Below are 16,353 nucleotides of genomic sequence, written 5' to 3' on the forward strand. Positions count from 1 at the left end.
ACTAGGTTGTCCTCAATCTCACATCAGTTCTCCTACCTCAACCTCCCAAACACTTTTTTCTTTTGCATATGTAGTATGGTGTGTAGGTGGTATGTACCCACATGTGTGCAAATGTGCAGCAGGCTAGGGAGGCCAGAGAAGTCAGGTGTCTTCCTTTATTAAAAAAATTTAAATATTTATATTTTTATTACCTATTTTATTTATTTGCAGAGAGAGACAGAGAATGGGTGTGCCAGGGCCTCCAGCCACTGCAAACACACTCCAGACGCATGCGCCACAATGTGGGCCCTGGGGAATCGAACCTGGGTCCTTTGGCTTTGCAGGCAAGTGCCTTAACCACTGAGCCATCTGTCCAGCCTATTTATTCATTTTCAAGCAGAGAGAGACACACACACAGAGAAACAACAGGAGAGAACAGACATGCCAGGGCCTCCAGCCACTGCAAACAAACTCCAGATGCATGTGCCACTTTGTGGATATGACTTTACATGGGAACTGGGGAATTGAATGTGGGTCATTATGCGTTGCAGGCATGCGCCTTAACTGCTGAGCCATCTCTCCAGCTCAGATGTCTTCCTCTTGCTCAACTGGGTATTTCCTTGTGATGGAGTCTCTGAATGCTGGGCTGCAGTTTTTACCAGCCCAAGCAATTCTCCCATTTCCATTTCCACTTACCGCAAGAGTGGAGTTATAGATATGCATGGCCATACCCAGCTGTTTATGTGGGTACTGGGAAATTGAACTCTCACTGTATTGGACCGTCATGTTTGTGGAAAGTACTGCTCTTACCTACTGAGTCATCTTCCAAGCTTCTTTGTCATTTTTGCTTGTAAATCAACCGAGGATTTTGTACATATTAAATATATGCTCTGCTGCTACTGAGCTGCATTCACAGCCCAGATAGAGGCCTTGCAGAATTCCACAGGAGGGCAAAGGGCCTTGAAATCAGTGTTCAGTTTTTGTGAAAGTGTAAGGAAATGTGGTATACTGTGAGAATACTGAAGGGTTTAGTTTAGAATGTAGACAGCATGGGAGAAAGTGAGTCTGAGACAATGGATGTTGTAGATAGTGCCCCCCCCCGTGATTTCCACAGTACTGAATACTGTAAATAAGATAACTTAGTTGCAGGGTGTGGTGGCACAAACTTCTTAAAATATTTATTTATTTATTTATTAGAGACAGGGAGAGAGAATTGGCGCACCAGGGCCTCCAGCCACTGCAAACGAACTGGGCCTGGGTTACCTCAGTATAATCCTTTCCAGATCCATCCATTTTTCTGCAAATTTCATAACTTCATTTTTATTTACCGCTGAGTAGAACTCCATTGTATAAATGTGCCACATCTTCATTATCCACTCATCTGTTGAGGGACATCTAGGCTGGTTCCATTTCCCAGCTATTATAAATTGAGCAGCAGTAAACATGGTTGAGCATGTACTTCTAAGGAAATGAGATGAGTCCTTTGGATATATGCCTAGGAGCGCTATAGCTGGGTCATATGGTAGATCAATCTTTAGCTGTTTTAGGAACCTCCACACTGTTTTCCACAATGGCTGGACCAGATTGCATTCCCACCAGCAGTGTAGAAGGGTTCCTTTTTTTCCACATCCCTGCCAACATTTATGATCATTTGTTTTCATGATGGTGGCCAATCTGACAGGAGTGAGATGGAATCTCAATGTAGTTTTAATCTGCATTTCCCTGATGACTAGTGACGTAGAACATTTTTTTAGATGCTTATATGACATTTGTATTTCTTCCTTTGAGAACTCTCTATTTAGCTCCATAGCCCATTTTTTTGTTTTGTTTTGTTTTGTTTTGTTTTTCGAGGTAGGGTCTCACTCTGGCTCAGGCTGACCTGGAACTCACTATGTAGTCTCAGGGTGGCCTCGAACTCTCAGTGATCCTCCTACCTCTGCCTCCCGTGTGCTGGGATTAAAGGCGTGCGCCACCACGCCCGGCTCCGTTTTTTGATTGGCTTGTTTGATTCCTTATTATTTAACTTTTTGAGTTCTTTGTATATCCTAGATATTAATCCTCTATCAGATATATAGCTGGCAAAGATTTTTTCCCATTCTGTACGTTGCCTCTTTGCTTTTATCACTGTGTCCTTTGCAGTGCAAAATCTTTGTAATTTCATGAGGTCCCAGTGATTAATCTGTGGTTTTATTGCCTGAGCAATTGGGGTTGTATTCAGAAAGTCTTTGCCAAGACCAATATGTTGAAGGGTTTCCCCTACTTTTTCCTCTAGCAGTTTCAGAGTTTCCGGTCTGATGTTAAGGTCTTTAATGCATTTGGACTTAATTCTTGTGCATGGCGAGAGAGAAGAATCTATTTTCATCCTTCTGTAGGTATATATCCAGTTTTCAAAACACCATTTGCTGAAGAGGCTGTCTCTTCTTCAATGAGTATTTTTGGCATTTTATCGAATATCAGGTGGCTATAGTTACTTGGGCTTACATCTGGGTCCTCTATTCTGTTCCACTGATCTACATGTCTGTTTTTGTGCCAGTACCATGCTGTTTTTGTTACTATGGCTCTGTAGTATAGGTTAAAATCAGGTGTGGTGATACCACCAGCCTCTTTTTTGTTGCTCAGTATTATTTTAGATATTCGAGGTTTTTTGTGATTCCAAATGAATTTTTGGATTGTTTTTTCTATTTCCATGAAGAAAGCCTTTGGAATTTTGATAGGGATTGCATTAAATGTGTAGATTGCTTTAGGTAAGATTGACATTTTTCACAATATTGATTCTTCCAATCCAGGAACAAGGGATGTTTCTCCACTTTCTAGTGTCTTCTGCAATTTCTCGCTTGAGTGTTTTAAAGTTCTCATTGTAGAGATTCTATACTTCCTTGGTTAGGTTTATTCCAAGGTACTTTATTTTTTTTTTTTTGATGCAATTGTGAATGGGAGTGATTCTCTGATTTCATCCTCTGTGTGTTTGTTGTTAGCATATATGAAGGCTACTGATTTCTGTGTATTTATTTTGTATCCTGCTACATTGCTGTAGGTTTTGATCAGCTCTAACAGTTTGCTAGTAGAGTCTTTAGGGTCCTTTATGTATAGAATTATGTCATCTGCAAATAATGATAACTTGATCTCTTCCTTTCCAATTTGTATCCCTTTTATGTGTGTCTCTTGCCTTATTGCTATGGCTAAGACTTCCAAAACTATATTAAATAAAAGTGGGGACAGTGGACACCCTTGTCTTGTTCCTGATTTTAGTGGAAAAGCTTCCAGTTTTTCCCCATTTAGTAATATGTTGGCTGTAGGCTTGTCATAAATAGCCTTTATTATATTGAGATATGTTCCTTCTATTCCCAGTCTCTGTAGGACTTTTATCATGAAGGGATGTTGGATTTTGTCAAATGCTTTCTCTGCGTCTAATGAGATGATCATGTGATTTTTGTCCTTCAACCCGTTTATGTAATGTATTACACTTATAGATTTGCGTATGTTGAACCATCCCTGCATCTCTGGGATAAAGCCTACTTGGTCAGGGTGAATGATCTTTTTGATATATTCTTGTATTCTGTTTGCCAATATTTTGTTGAGAATTTTTGCATCTATGTTCATGAGGGAGATTGGTGTGTAATTTTCTTTTTTTGTTCTATCTTTGCCTGGTTTTGGTATCAGGGTGATGCTGTTGGCCTAATTTTTATGGCTTTAATTTTGGAGCTTTCTGCAAGTTAATCAGATGGGATGTGGAAGATGGACAGGCAGGAACTGGAAAAGATTATGATTAGGGAATTAAGTGGCTGACAAGATGTTTTGTCATATGAGAGTCTAGTCCAGGCTAACCTGGAATTCACTATGTATATGTAGTCTCAGGGTGGCCTCGAACTTACGGTGATCCTCCTATCTCTGCCTCCCAGAGTGCTGGGATTAAAGGCATGTGCCACCACACCCGGCTAAATAAATTTTAAAACACTACCTAAATGTACTTTAAAATTTGCATAGACTAGCTGGGCGTGGTGGCGCATGCCTTTAATCCCAGCACTTGGGAAGCAGAGGTAGGAGGATCACCGTGAGTTCAAGGCTACCCTGAGACTCCCTAGTGAATTCCAGGTCAGCCTGGGCTAGAGTGAGACCCTACCTCGAAAAACCAAAAAAATAAAAATTGCATAGACATTTATTTATTTATTTTTGGTTTTCCAATGTAGAGTCTCTCTTTAGCCCAGGCTGATCTGGAATTCTCTATGTAGTCTCAGGCTGGCCTCAAACTCACAGTGATCCTCCTACTTCTGCCTCTAGACTGCTGAGATTAAAGGTGTGAGCCATCATGCTCAGTGACACTTTCCCCAGTATCCTATCTGAACTTGTATGTGATCCATCTAGAGTAGGGAAGGTAAAGAAAAGCTCAGTTCTACCACCCTTCTTAGCTAAAATTTTCCAACCTGAAAAAGAAAACTTTGACTGATGGCAGGGCATTTTGTACAGGAGTATGACCAAGTATGTAACTTAAAAATGTTTGTTTTGGGCTGGAGAGATGGCTTAGCGGTTAAGCGCTTGCCTGTGAAGCCTAAGGACCCCAGTTCGAGGCTCAGTTCCTCAGGTCCCACGTTAGCCAGATGCACAAGGGGGCGCACGCGTCTGGAGTTCGTTTGCAGAGGCTGGAAGCCCTGGCGCGCCCATTCTCTCTCTCTCTCCCTCTGTCTTTCTCTCTGTGTCTGTCGCTCTCAAATAAATAAATAAAATTTAAAAAAAAATTTTTTTTAAATGTTTGTTTTTTTACCCCCTTCTAATGTCAATACCAGGTCATGAGCTAACTTAAAATGGGCAACACATAGTCAATTGAAATTAGAGCTCCAAGTGTCCAGTCTCACATTCTGTTGGCTTCCTGCAGTGGTACCTGTGAAGGCACATAGCCTTTTTCATGACTGTACCAATTGTTGTTTGATGTTAGTGTACATTAGTATATAACTAAGAATTTTAGGGCTGGAGAGAGGGCTTAGCAGTTAAGGCACTTGCCAGCAAAGTCAAAGGACCCTGGCTCAAATGGCCAGTACCCACATAAAGCCAGATGCACGAAGTGACGCATGTGTCTGGACTTCATTTGCAGTGGCTAGAGGCCCTGGCTTGCCTAGTCTCTCTCTTTTGCTCTATATCTGCCTCTCTCTCTCTCTCTCTCCCTCCCTCCCTCTCTCCCTCTCTCTCTGTCTCTCAAATAAATAAGAATTTTAGGAACTGGAGAGATTGCTCAGTGGTTAAGGTGCTTGCTTGCAAAACCTCATGGCCTAGGGTTCCATCCCCTGGTACCCACTTAAAGCCAGATGCTCAAATTGGTGCATCCTCTCTCTTTTCCTCTCTTTCACCCTTCCTCCCTCCATCCATGCAAGTAAATAATGAATAAAAATGTTTCAGGCTGGAGAGATGGCTTGGTGGTTAAAGGCACTCATTCAGGTTCAATTTCCCCAGTACCCATGTAAAGCCAGATGCACAAAGTGGCACATGCTTCTGGAGTTTGTTTGCAGTTGGCAGAAGGTCCTGGCATGCCCATGCTTGTGTCCTTCCTTCCCTCTTTCTCTTTCAAACAAATCAAAATATTTTTAAAAACATGTTTCCAGCCAGGCATGGTGGGGCATGCCTTTTTTACCCCAGCACTTGGGAGGCAGAGATAGGAGGATCATCATGAGTTCAAGGCTACCCTGAGACTACATAGTGAATTCCAGGGCAACCTGAACTAGAGTGAAACCCTACCTAAAAAAAAAAAAAAGATTTGCTGGATGTTGTGGTGCACGCTTTTAATCCCAGCACTTGGGAAGCTGAGGTAGGAGGATCACTGTGAGTTCAAGGCCACCCTGAGACTACATAGTGAATTCTAGGTAAGCCTGGTCTAGAGCAAGAACCGGAAAACAAACAAACAAAAAAGATTTAGAAAGATTGCCAGGAGTTTGAGGCCAGTCTGGGACTATAGAGTGCCAGGTCAACCTGGGCTAGAGTGAGACCCTATCTCAAAAAATAAAAATAAAAAATAAGTAAAAATCCAGGCGTGGTGGCAGACAGAGGTGAGTTTGAGGCCACCCTGAGACTACATAGTGAATTCCAGGTCAGCCTGAGCTAGAGCAAGATCCTACCTCGGAAAAACACAACAACAACAACAACAACAAAAAGTAAATAAAAAAAGATTTTCAGCAGTGTGGTGGTGTACTTCTTTAATCCCAACATATCAGGAGTTTGAGGCTGGCCTAGGGCTACAGCAGGCTGGGTGTGGTGGTGCACACCTTTAATCCCAGCACTCGGGAGACAGGAGGATCGCCTTGAGTTGAGGCCACCCTGAGACTACATAGTGAATTCCAGGTCAGTCTGGGCTAGAGGGAGACCCTACTGTGAAAAAAAAAAAATCTCAATTTCCACCAAAGTCACTTTGGGTAGAGAAAGATCTCTTTTCAGATGGCAGTGACCTTGGGATGACTCAGAAGGCATCGTAGTGCTGGGAAAAAGTGACTGGAGTACTGAGTAACATCTTGATCACACCTTCCAAGGTTCGGAGTCTAATGCGGAAGAGGTGGCAGAAAGAATGTAAGAGCCAAAGGAAGGGTAGGACTCCTTACAACGTACTCCTCCAGACACAAAATGGCCTGGATATCCATGACCTCAAAGTGCCTGACACTACCTACATAAGACCATCATAAGAGGAGGAAAAGATCATGACATCAGAATAAAAGAGAGACTGATTGAGATGGGGAGGGGATATGATGGAGAGTGGAGTTTCAAAGGGGAAAGTGGGGGAGGGAGGGAATTACCATGAGATATTGTTTACAATTATGGAAGTTGTCAATAAAAAATATTAACACCCAGCTATAGCACTCCTAGGCATATATCCTAAGGACTCATCTCATTTCCTTAGAAGTACATGCTCAACCATGTTTATTGCTGCTCAATTTATAATAGCTGGGAAATGGAACCAGCCTAGATGTCCCTCAACTGATGAGTGGATAATGAAGATATGGCACATTTATACAATGGAGTTCTACTCAGCGGTAAATAAAAATGAAGTTATGAAATTTGCATAAAAATGGATGGATCTGGAAAGGATTATACTGAGGTAACCCAGGCCCAGAAAGCCAAGCACCACATGTTCTCCCTCATATGTGGTTCCTAGCTACAGATGATTGGGCTTCTGCATGAGAAGGAAAAAACTCAGTAGCAGAGGCCAGTCACAAAAAGGAACCGGTGAGGACAAGTTATGAACAGAGCACATACATTCACTGGTTTATTTGTTCCGAGTTTCACCCCACCATCCCCAGACCAGATACCCTGAAGGAGTGCCAGGCTGATCCTGGCATACACTAAGTGGACTCGGTATTCCAAGAAATGCCTGCATGCAGACATCCACAGAATGAGGGAAGAGTGCAAAGACATCATCAGCCTCAGGAATGTGCAGAGTACAGGGTCAGGCTGAGCCCTCTGGAGCGGCTGGCGACCTTTGTTTCTATCTTTCTTCTCCCAGATAATCTACTGGTTGGAGAGGAGAAAGAAAAAAAAAACCAGATTTTAGGGTGTTAATCTGCTGTCTTCTCAAATTGCTGGCTGTCTGAATAAAGCACAGCTTAAAGATTCAAATCCAGCTGGGCATGGTAGCACATACCTCTAATCCCAGCACTTGGGAGGCAGAGGTAGGAGGATCGCTGTGAGTTTGAGGCCACCCTGAGACTACATACTAAATTCCAGGTCAGCCTAGACTAGAGTGAGACCCAACCTTGAAATATCAAAAAATAAAATAAAGATTCAAATCCAAAATTTATTAGCAAATAATAAAAAAAAAAATTCAAGTCTAGCTGGGAGTGGTGGTGCACGCCTTTAATCCCAGCACTCAGGAAGCTGAGGTAGGAGGATCGTTGTGAGTTTGAGGCTGCCCTGAGACTACATAGTGAACTCTAGGTCAGCCTGGGCTAGAGTGAGACCCTACCTTGAAAAAAAAAATTTAAATTCTAGCAGCTCGGGAGATGGCTCAGCAAATAAAGGCACTTGCTGGTGAAGCCTGTCAGCCCAGGTTCAGTCCTCAGGACCTACATAAGGTCAGATGAGAAGTGGCCCATGTATCTGTGATCACAAAACACCTGTGACATTGGGAGGCAGAAGCAGTAGAGTCTAAGGCTCAGGGCCCAGCTAGCTGGACATTCCTTTGTAGTCTGGCAGTTAGACCTCAGAGGAAGAGATCCTGCCTGTCTTGAAGAAGCTGGAGCATAGATGCCTTAAAGATGGCCTCTGACCTCAGCACAGGTACCATGGGCAGGCACATGCTCTCCCGACCCCCACACAAATCCAAATAAAATTTTAAGATCCAAAAAATGAAATATTAACAAAAAGAAAAACAAGCAAACAAACTTATGACATTTTTCCTAGTTTGTTTTCTCCAATTTTGTTGGAAAACTTTAGGAATTAAAACTATTCTGATTACTAATGTCAAAAATGTACAAGGCTGGGGGCTGGAGAGATGGCTTAGTGGTTAAGGCACTTGCCTGCAAAGCCTAAGGACCAGGTTCAATTTCCCAGTACCCACGTAAGCCAGATGCACAAGGAGACACATGTATGTGTCTGGAGTTCTTATGCAGTTGGCTAGAGGCCCTGGAGTACCCATTCTCTCTACCTGTGTGTCTCTTCTCCCCGCCTCAAATAAATAAATAAATAAATAAAATACTTTTAAAAATGTACAAGGCTGGATGTGGTGGCACACATTTTGTAATCCCAGCATTTGACATAGAGGCAAGAGAATCAGGAATTCAAGGTCAGCTTCTGCTACATAAAGAGTTCAAGGCCAGGATACGACACATACACAAAGAAAAAAAGAAATGTACAATGTTAGATGTTTGTACCATTAGCATAGATGTAGCAACTGGTAACACTAACACCACAGTCAATGTCAAACACTTCTGTGACTTCAAAGACTGTGCAATTTCTCCCCACCAGCAGTCAGGTCAGCAGCTGGCCCTCATTGGTGTTCTCCAGTTCTATTCTGACACACTTTACCTGGAGTACTGTCAGGTCCCTCACTGAGGCTTGGTCCCCAAGGCTGCCCCTGAGATGTCATTTGGTCCTACCTACCAGGAATAAATCAGAGTCACATGACCCCCACTGTTGGTTAGATCTATTTGCTCATTAGGGAATCAGATTTACCAGTTGATCACACAAAGGACACACACAGGAACTTCTCCAGGTGAGTGATGAAAGCACAGAACAGGACAGCGCCACCAGGAGGGGTTTGTAATAAAATGGGATCTGGTCTGGCTTCTGGTGCCCAGAAAACACAAGCAAATGCCTGAAAGTTATAGCATTGCACTGCTCACCCTCTGCTTCTCTTCACCCCACACACAGGGCACATGGGATTCCCATGAATAATTGATAATTTCAAAAGGAAAAAAAGGAAAAGGAGCCTGGAGTAAAGCTGATATAAGCAATCAGCTAAAGTACAGAGTCCATGTCAGATAGCTTCAGTGAGCAATGGAAAGAGGAAAATGTCTACCATGTAAGGTCAATTTGAATAGAATATCATAGCCCGCAAACCAAAATGGCCAGAGCTTTGAACATGGGATCAATCCTCACATGAAAAGATGAGTCAAGCAAGCAAGCAACATGATGAGTTGTCAAGGCTACCTAATGTGGCCCCTTGCTCTTGGCCTCATTGTCCTCCCCTGTCAGCTGTCTCCTTGTCAGATAGATGACACAAACCAGGCTGGTATTCTGGCCACCATCAAGCTGTAGAACCCAAGCTCTTGTACACTATAGGTATACAGGTCAATTCACTGAGTAAATGTATTTTTTGAAATTAGAATTCCCTTGAATTATAATAAATACGAGATAAAGACTCATTGAAACAGGTGTGATGGCTGATGCTTGTAATTCCAGCACTCAGGAAGCTGAGGCAGAAGGATTAATGAATAATAAATATTTTAAAAATAAAAGGAAATTGTTATGATAAAAATATTGGCTAAATTATCAAAGACATCTAAGACAAAAAAATAGTCCTTTTTATTATTCATTTATTTATTTATTGTTTTTTTTTTCAAGGTAGGGTCTCACTCTGGCCCAGGCTGACCTGGAATCTACTATGTGGAATTAGGATGGCCTCAAACTCATGGCCATCCTCCTACCTTTGCCTCCTGAGTGCTGGGATTAAAGGCATGCACCAACACATCCAGCTTGTCCTTATTGTTTTTGGCATGTATATGTGTGTGGTACATATGCATGTGTGTATGTGTGCTCATATGTGTGGGTGTACTTGCATCCATGTGCATGTGTGTTGCATGGGGAGGCCAGAAGACAACCTTGGATGTCTTCCTCAAGAACATCATCCACTTCCTTTGAGACAAAATCTCTCTCATTGACTTGGAGATCAGCAGTTGGCCTTGATTGGTGGCCAGCAAGCTCCAAGGATCTACCTCTCTCCAGTATCCCAAGAACTAGGATTATAGGTATGTGCCACCCTTTGAGCAGCATCTACATGAGTTCTACAGGTCAAATTCAGGGCCCCATGCTTGCCTGGCAGGCATTTTACCAAATGAGCCATCTTCCCAGACCAAATAGTCTCCTCTTCTCCACCTCTTCTTCCTCTCCCTCCCCGACTAAAACTCAATTTTTGATTCTTTTAAATCAGGAAGATGTAAAAGATACATTCAAATAAACTTATTTTCAGGACTCCAAGTGATTTCACTAGGGACTTTCTAACCCTACCAGGAGTGTGAATCATGCTTGCAATACTTGTAACACATTATTTTCACAATGACACTTAAAACTAACAACAATAGCTGTGAAGTACAATGTGATCTTTTCCCTTAAACAATATGTTGCAAATATATTTTAACTGCTAAGACAAATAAAAATGTATATGCTGCCAGAGTGGTGGCACACGCCTTTAATCCCAGCACTTGGGAGGCAGAAGCAGGAGGATCGCCGAGAGTTTGAGGCTACCCTAAGACAACATAGTGAATTCCAGATCATCCTGAGCTAGAGTGAGACCCTACCTCAAAAACAAACAAACAAACAAACAAACAAACTTGATCCACACATTTCACCATGCACTACACTCAAATCCAAATGGATCAAAGACCTCAACATAAGACCAGAAACTTGAAAACTACTGGAAGAAAATTTAGGAAGTACTTTCCATGATATAGGAATGGAAAAAGACTTCCTGAACAAAACCCCAGTGGCTCAAGTTCTTAAACAGTCACTCAATCATTGGGATCATATGAAGCTGAAGAGTTTCTTTACAGACAAGCATATAATAAGCAAAGCCAATAGAATACCCACAGAATGGGAGAAAATATTTGCAGGTTATCCAACTGATAGAGGCCTTATCTCTAGAATTTACAAAGAACTCAAAAGTCTAAACAATAAGAAGACAAATACCCCACTCACAAAATGGGGCACAGAGTTAAACAGGCAATTCACAGAGGAAGAGATACAAATGGCAAACACACACTTAAGAAAATGTTCATCATCCCTAATCATCAGAGAAATGCAAATTAAAACAACTATGAGATTCCACCTTACCCCAATAAGGATAGCCAACATCAAAAGGTCAAATGAAAATAAATGCTGGCGAGGATGTGGAGAAGCAGGGACACTCATTCACTGTTGGTGGGAATGCAGGATGGTACAACCACTTTGGAAAGCAATATGGAGACTCTTGAAAAAGCTGACTATAGAAATACCAACAGACCCAGTTATACCATTACTGGGCATCTACCCTAAAACCTTCAAACCAAAAGCCAGAGAGATTTGCTCAACCATGTTTGTAGCAGCTCAATTCGTAATAGCTAAAAGCTGGAATCAACCCAGATGTCCATCATTAGAAGAATGGATAACAAAGATGTGGTATATCTACACAATGGAATTCTATACAGCAGTAAGAAAAAACGACATAAAGAAATTTGAGGAAAAATGGTTGAACCTGGAACAGATCATTCTCAGCAAACTTACCCAATCACAGAAAAAAAATCGACACATAGTCTCACTCATCTGCAACATCTAACCTGAATCTGCCCAAGATGCCTTACATACCCAGCAAGCACCTCATGGACTAGACAATAAGATGGATGGTAGGGCGGGGAGGGAATCGCAGGGTGGAAAAAAGTAATCCGGACACAAACGGCAATGGTACCATAAAATTCTACTTCCTAAAAGACAGACCAAATGGCTGAACCTTCACTAGACCCTTACAGGAAACACCTGAACCACAAGACACTGGAGAGGGTAGGATCAAGACTGACTTAAATCTCCTACATCTTCCCTCCCTCCCTCTCCCCCTCTCTCCTCTATCTCTCTCCTAACTCTTGTATATTAGTTATGTTTTTCCTCAATTTCTTAGTGGACACTGACCTGTAACCCCCACTTCCAGCTTGGGCCTACCATCCACAATGAGCTTTTGATCAGAGAAACCTACAAGGTTTCCCAAAACAATGACAGACTTCTGTCAGAGTACTTGATGACCCACCAAAGGCCAGTGGTAAGACCCTATTGCTGAAGACTCCATACGCAGCTGACGCGTAAAATGGAATGACATGGCTGGAAGCCAGGAGAGAGTCAGTCCCCAGACAGTCAGCGTGTCTAGTGCCAGAAGGTGCTACATAGGCGACTGGGGTAAATGACCAAGATCTGTCCAAGCAACACATTGTTTAACCTAATTAGCAACAAATAACCGGATGTGATGCCCACACAAGTGCAATAGTGGTACACAGCCATGGTGAGGAACCAATTGCTCTTGATTTGGCTAACTGATCCACTCAGTGGTACTAGACTCATAGCTAGAGCTGGGAAACAAGTCAGAACCATACCCAAACACAAGCCCACTCTGCAATATCAAGCTACCATCAATCACGGGGTATAAGAGGGCCTACACCTACCATATTGTCTATCAAAAAAGTAAGCATTATCTCAATTTTCCAGGTGCTAACTTACTCTCCGTTGGAGAATCTGCTTCTCTTTTCCAGATAGATGCAGATCCTAAGAAGAGAGTTGCCCCAACATACCTCAAAAGGGGCCCAACTGAAACTAAGGACAACTGGCGAAATAAGCAAGGTGATGTTTTCCTGTGAACCGGATACCAGCACAAAGGGGAAGGAGACCAACGCAGAGAAAAATCAACTCCTACCAAATCAGAGAGCCAGAGCCTCAGAGGTCCCCAACACCTCAGCACTGAAGCAGACCAAAAATGAACCCAACATGGCTCAGGGAAATTTTGCGGAAGAGGGGGTGGAAAGAATGTCAGAGTCACATGTTGGGTCATGATTTGCAGAGACATTTATCATACCAATAACTGTGGGCTAACTCCACAATGCACGACCCATTTTCATTAACAAGGAGGGTCTAATGGGAGGGGGTAGATCACAGATGAGCCTAAATAATGGTACCAAACTGCCTGTATTTACTGAAAAGAAAACTAATAAATTAAATTTTAAAAAAAGTATATGCTAAGTTAACAATGTTGACTCAAGTTCTTTCCCCAAGAAGAACAAAGGAAGATCTTTAAGTTGAATTCTCTAATTGTAAATCATTACAGAAGGTCATTTTAGATACCATGTGCAACCTAGTCAGTGGCTTCATTTGAGTCCTGCTTGTACCCAGTGATCCCATGATGAGGCTTCTCAAAGCTTTAGTGTTAGGGATGAAGTAGTGGGGGGATTTGTGTCATGAGGGATTTGTTAGTTACTTTGCTCATCACTGTGACCAGACAAGAAGCAACTTAAGGGAAGAAGGATTTATTTTGGTTCATGCTATGAGAGGATATAGTCCATCATGGGGAGGAAGGAATGGAGGTGGGCAAGTCAATGGGACAGGAGGCTGCTTACTCACACAAGGAAGCAGAGAGATGAATGATTCAGCTTGCTTTCTTCTGCTGCTTTTATTCCATCCAAGACCTAGCTTCTGGGACAGAACCACCCATCTCCAAGGCCCAGCTGCTGGGACAGGACCAGCCACATTCAAGGCCCAGCTGTTGGGACAGGACCACCCACATTCAACACTGAGCCCCTGGAATAGAACCACCCACATTCAGGGTGGATCTTTCCCTCTGTTATGCCTCTGAAAAACATCTTCAAAGGCCCACCTGGAGGTTTGTCATAGTGTCCTAGGTGGTTCTAAATCCTGTCAAATGTACAATGATCATTAACTATCACAGGGGAGGAGCTCTTATGAATGGATCAGTTCCCTTCTAGTGTGAGTTCTTGGTCTGGGGGGAACCAGAGATGTTACAGCATGGGATTTTATAACATTGTGGTGGTTTGAATTAGGTATCTACCATAGACTCATGTGTTCTGAATGCTAGGTCCTCAGCTGGTGACTATTTGGGAGTTGGAACCTTGCTGGAGGAGGCTAGTTCTTGGGGGTGAGCTTGTAGATAACCAGCTTTCCCTTGCTAGTTTTTTGGCTCACTCTCATGCTGCGGTATTCTTTTTTTTTTTTTTCTCAATTTTTATTAACATTTTCTATGATTATAAAAAATATCCCATGGTAATACCCTCCCTCTACCTTCCCCCACTTTCCTCTTTGGAATTCCATTCTCCATCATATCCCCTCCCCATCTCAATCATTGTACTTACATATATACAATACCAACCTGTTAAGTACCCTCCTCCCTCGTTTCTCTTCTCTTTATATCTCCTTTTTAACTTACTGGCCTCTGCTACTGAGTTTTTTCCTTCTCACGCAGAAGCCCAATCATCTGTAGCTAGGATACACATATGAGGGAGAACATGTGGCGCTTGGCTTTCTGGGCTTGGGTTACCTCACTTGGTATAAGCCTTTCCAGATCCATCCATTTTTCTGCAAATTTCATAATTTCATTTTTCTTTACCACTGAGTAGAACTCCATTGTATACATGTGCCACATCTTCATTATCCACTCATCAGTTGAGGGACATCTAGGCTGGTTCCATTTCCCAGCATGCTGCAGTATTCTACTTGCCGTGGCAGAGGTGACATCCAGCCTCTACTCATGCCACTGTTTTTCCCTATCATGGAGCTTCCCCTTGAGTCTGTAAAACAAAATATACCTTTTCCTCACACAAACTGGGCATGGTGGTGCACACTTTTAATCCCAGAATTTGGGAGGCAGAGATAGAAAGATCACTGTGAGTTCAAGGCCACCCTGAGACTACGTTATGAGTTCCAGTTCATCCTGGGTTTAAATGAGACCCAACCTCAAAATAATAATAATAATAATTTAAACAAATCTTTAAATTTGTGTGTGTAATCTGAACCTGCATTGAACTGGCATCATAGAATCCTATATCCTAGAAGTTAGACTAAAAGGTTGAACCCTCAATAGTACCTTAGGGGGAGCACCTGAATCAAAGGGCCCTGGAGAGAGTGAGATGAAGCCTAACATTAAATTTCTCCTTTTTTAAAAAAATATTTTATTAATTTTTATTTATTTATTTGAGAGTGACAGACAGAGAGAGAAAGAGGCAGAGAGAGAGAGAGAGAGATTGAGAGAGAGTATGGGTGCGCCAGGGCCTCCAGCCACTGCAAATGAACTCCAGATGCATGTGCTCCCTTGTACATCTGACTAATGTGGGTCCTGGGGGATAGAGCCTCAAACCAGTGTCCTTAGGCTTCACAGGCAAGCACTTAACCACTAAGGCATCTCTCCAGCCCTCTCTTTTTTTTCCTGTCTATTTCTTTTTTATTTTCCCTTGGCTCTGGCCTATAATTCCCTGTACCAAGATGCTGTTAACATCCACAATGAGCTTTTGATTACAGAGACATACAAGGTCTACTAAAACAAACGAGACAGACTTCAATCACAGTGCTTAATTACCCACCAGAGGTTAATGGTAAGATCCTATTGCTGAAGACACCATGTGCTGTCAGCATGGTCTATGGAGAGAACTGGTTGGAATCTAGAAGAGAGCCAGAAGCAAACAACCTGACATGATGCTCACAAAAGTGCAATAGTGGTACATAGCCATGGTAGGTAACCAACTACTCTTGGATTGCTAATGGATCTGCTCAGTGGAAAGGAAACTATATCTGGAACTGGGAAACAAGTCAGAATCATATCCAGATAATGATTCTGCTTTCCATTGTCTAGCTCCACTAACCTTAGACTATAAGAGGGTCTACACCCTTTAAGTTCTCTCTAAATTAACAATTGTTATCCCATTTAACTGGTGCTGACTTCACTCTGTTGGAGATTCTGCAGGACCTAAGGAAAAATGACCCAGCGCACTTCAACCCATCCCCAGCTGAAACCATGGAGGAATTGGGGAAATGAGCACAAGTGCTGCTTTCTCAGTGAACCTGGTATCAGCACAAGGGTGAAGGAGAAAGAGATTGAGGACACTCAACACCTATCAAAGCAAGATCCAGAGGCTCCTAAGAGCCTATCACTGAAATAGACTTAAA

Source organism: Jaculus jaculus, chromosome 12 (genome assembly GCF_020740685.1).
Source record: "Jaculus jaculus isolate mJacJac1 chromosome 12, mJacJac1.mat.Y.cur, whole genome shotgun sequence".
Taxonomy (NCBI): domain Eukaryota; kingdom Metazoa; phylum Chordata; class Mammalia; order Rodentia; family Dipodidae; genus Jaculus; species Jaculus jaculus.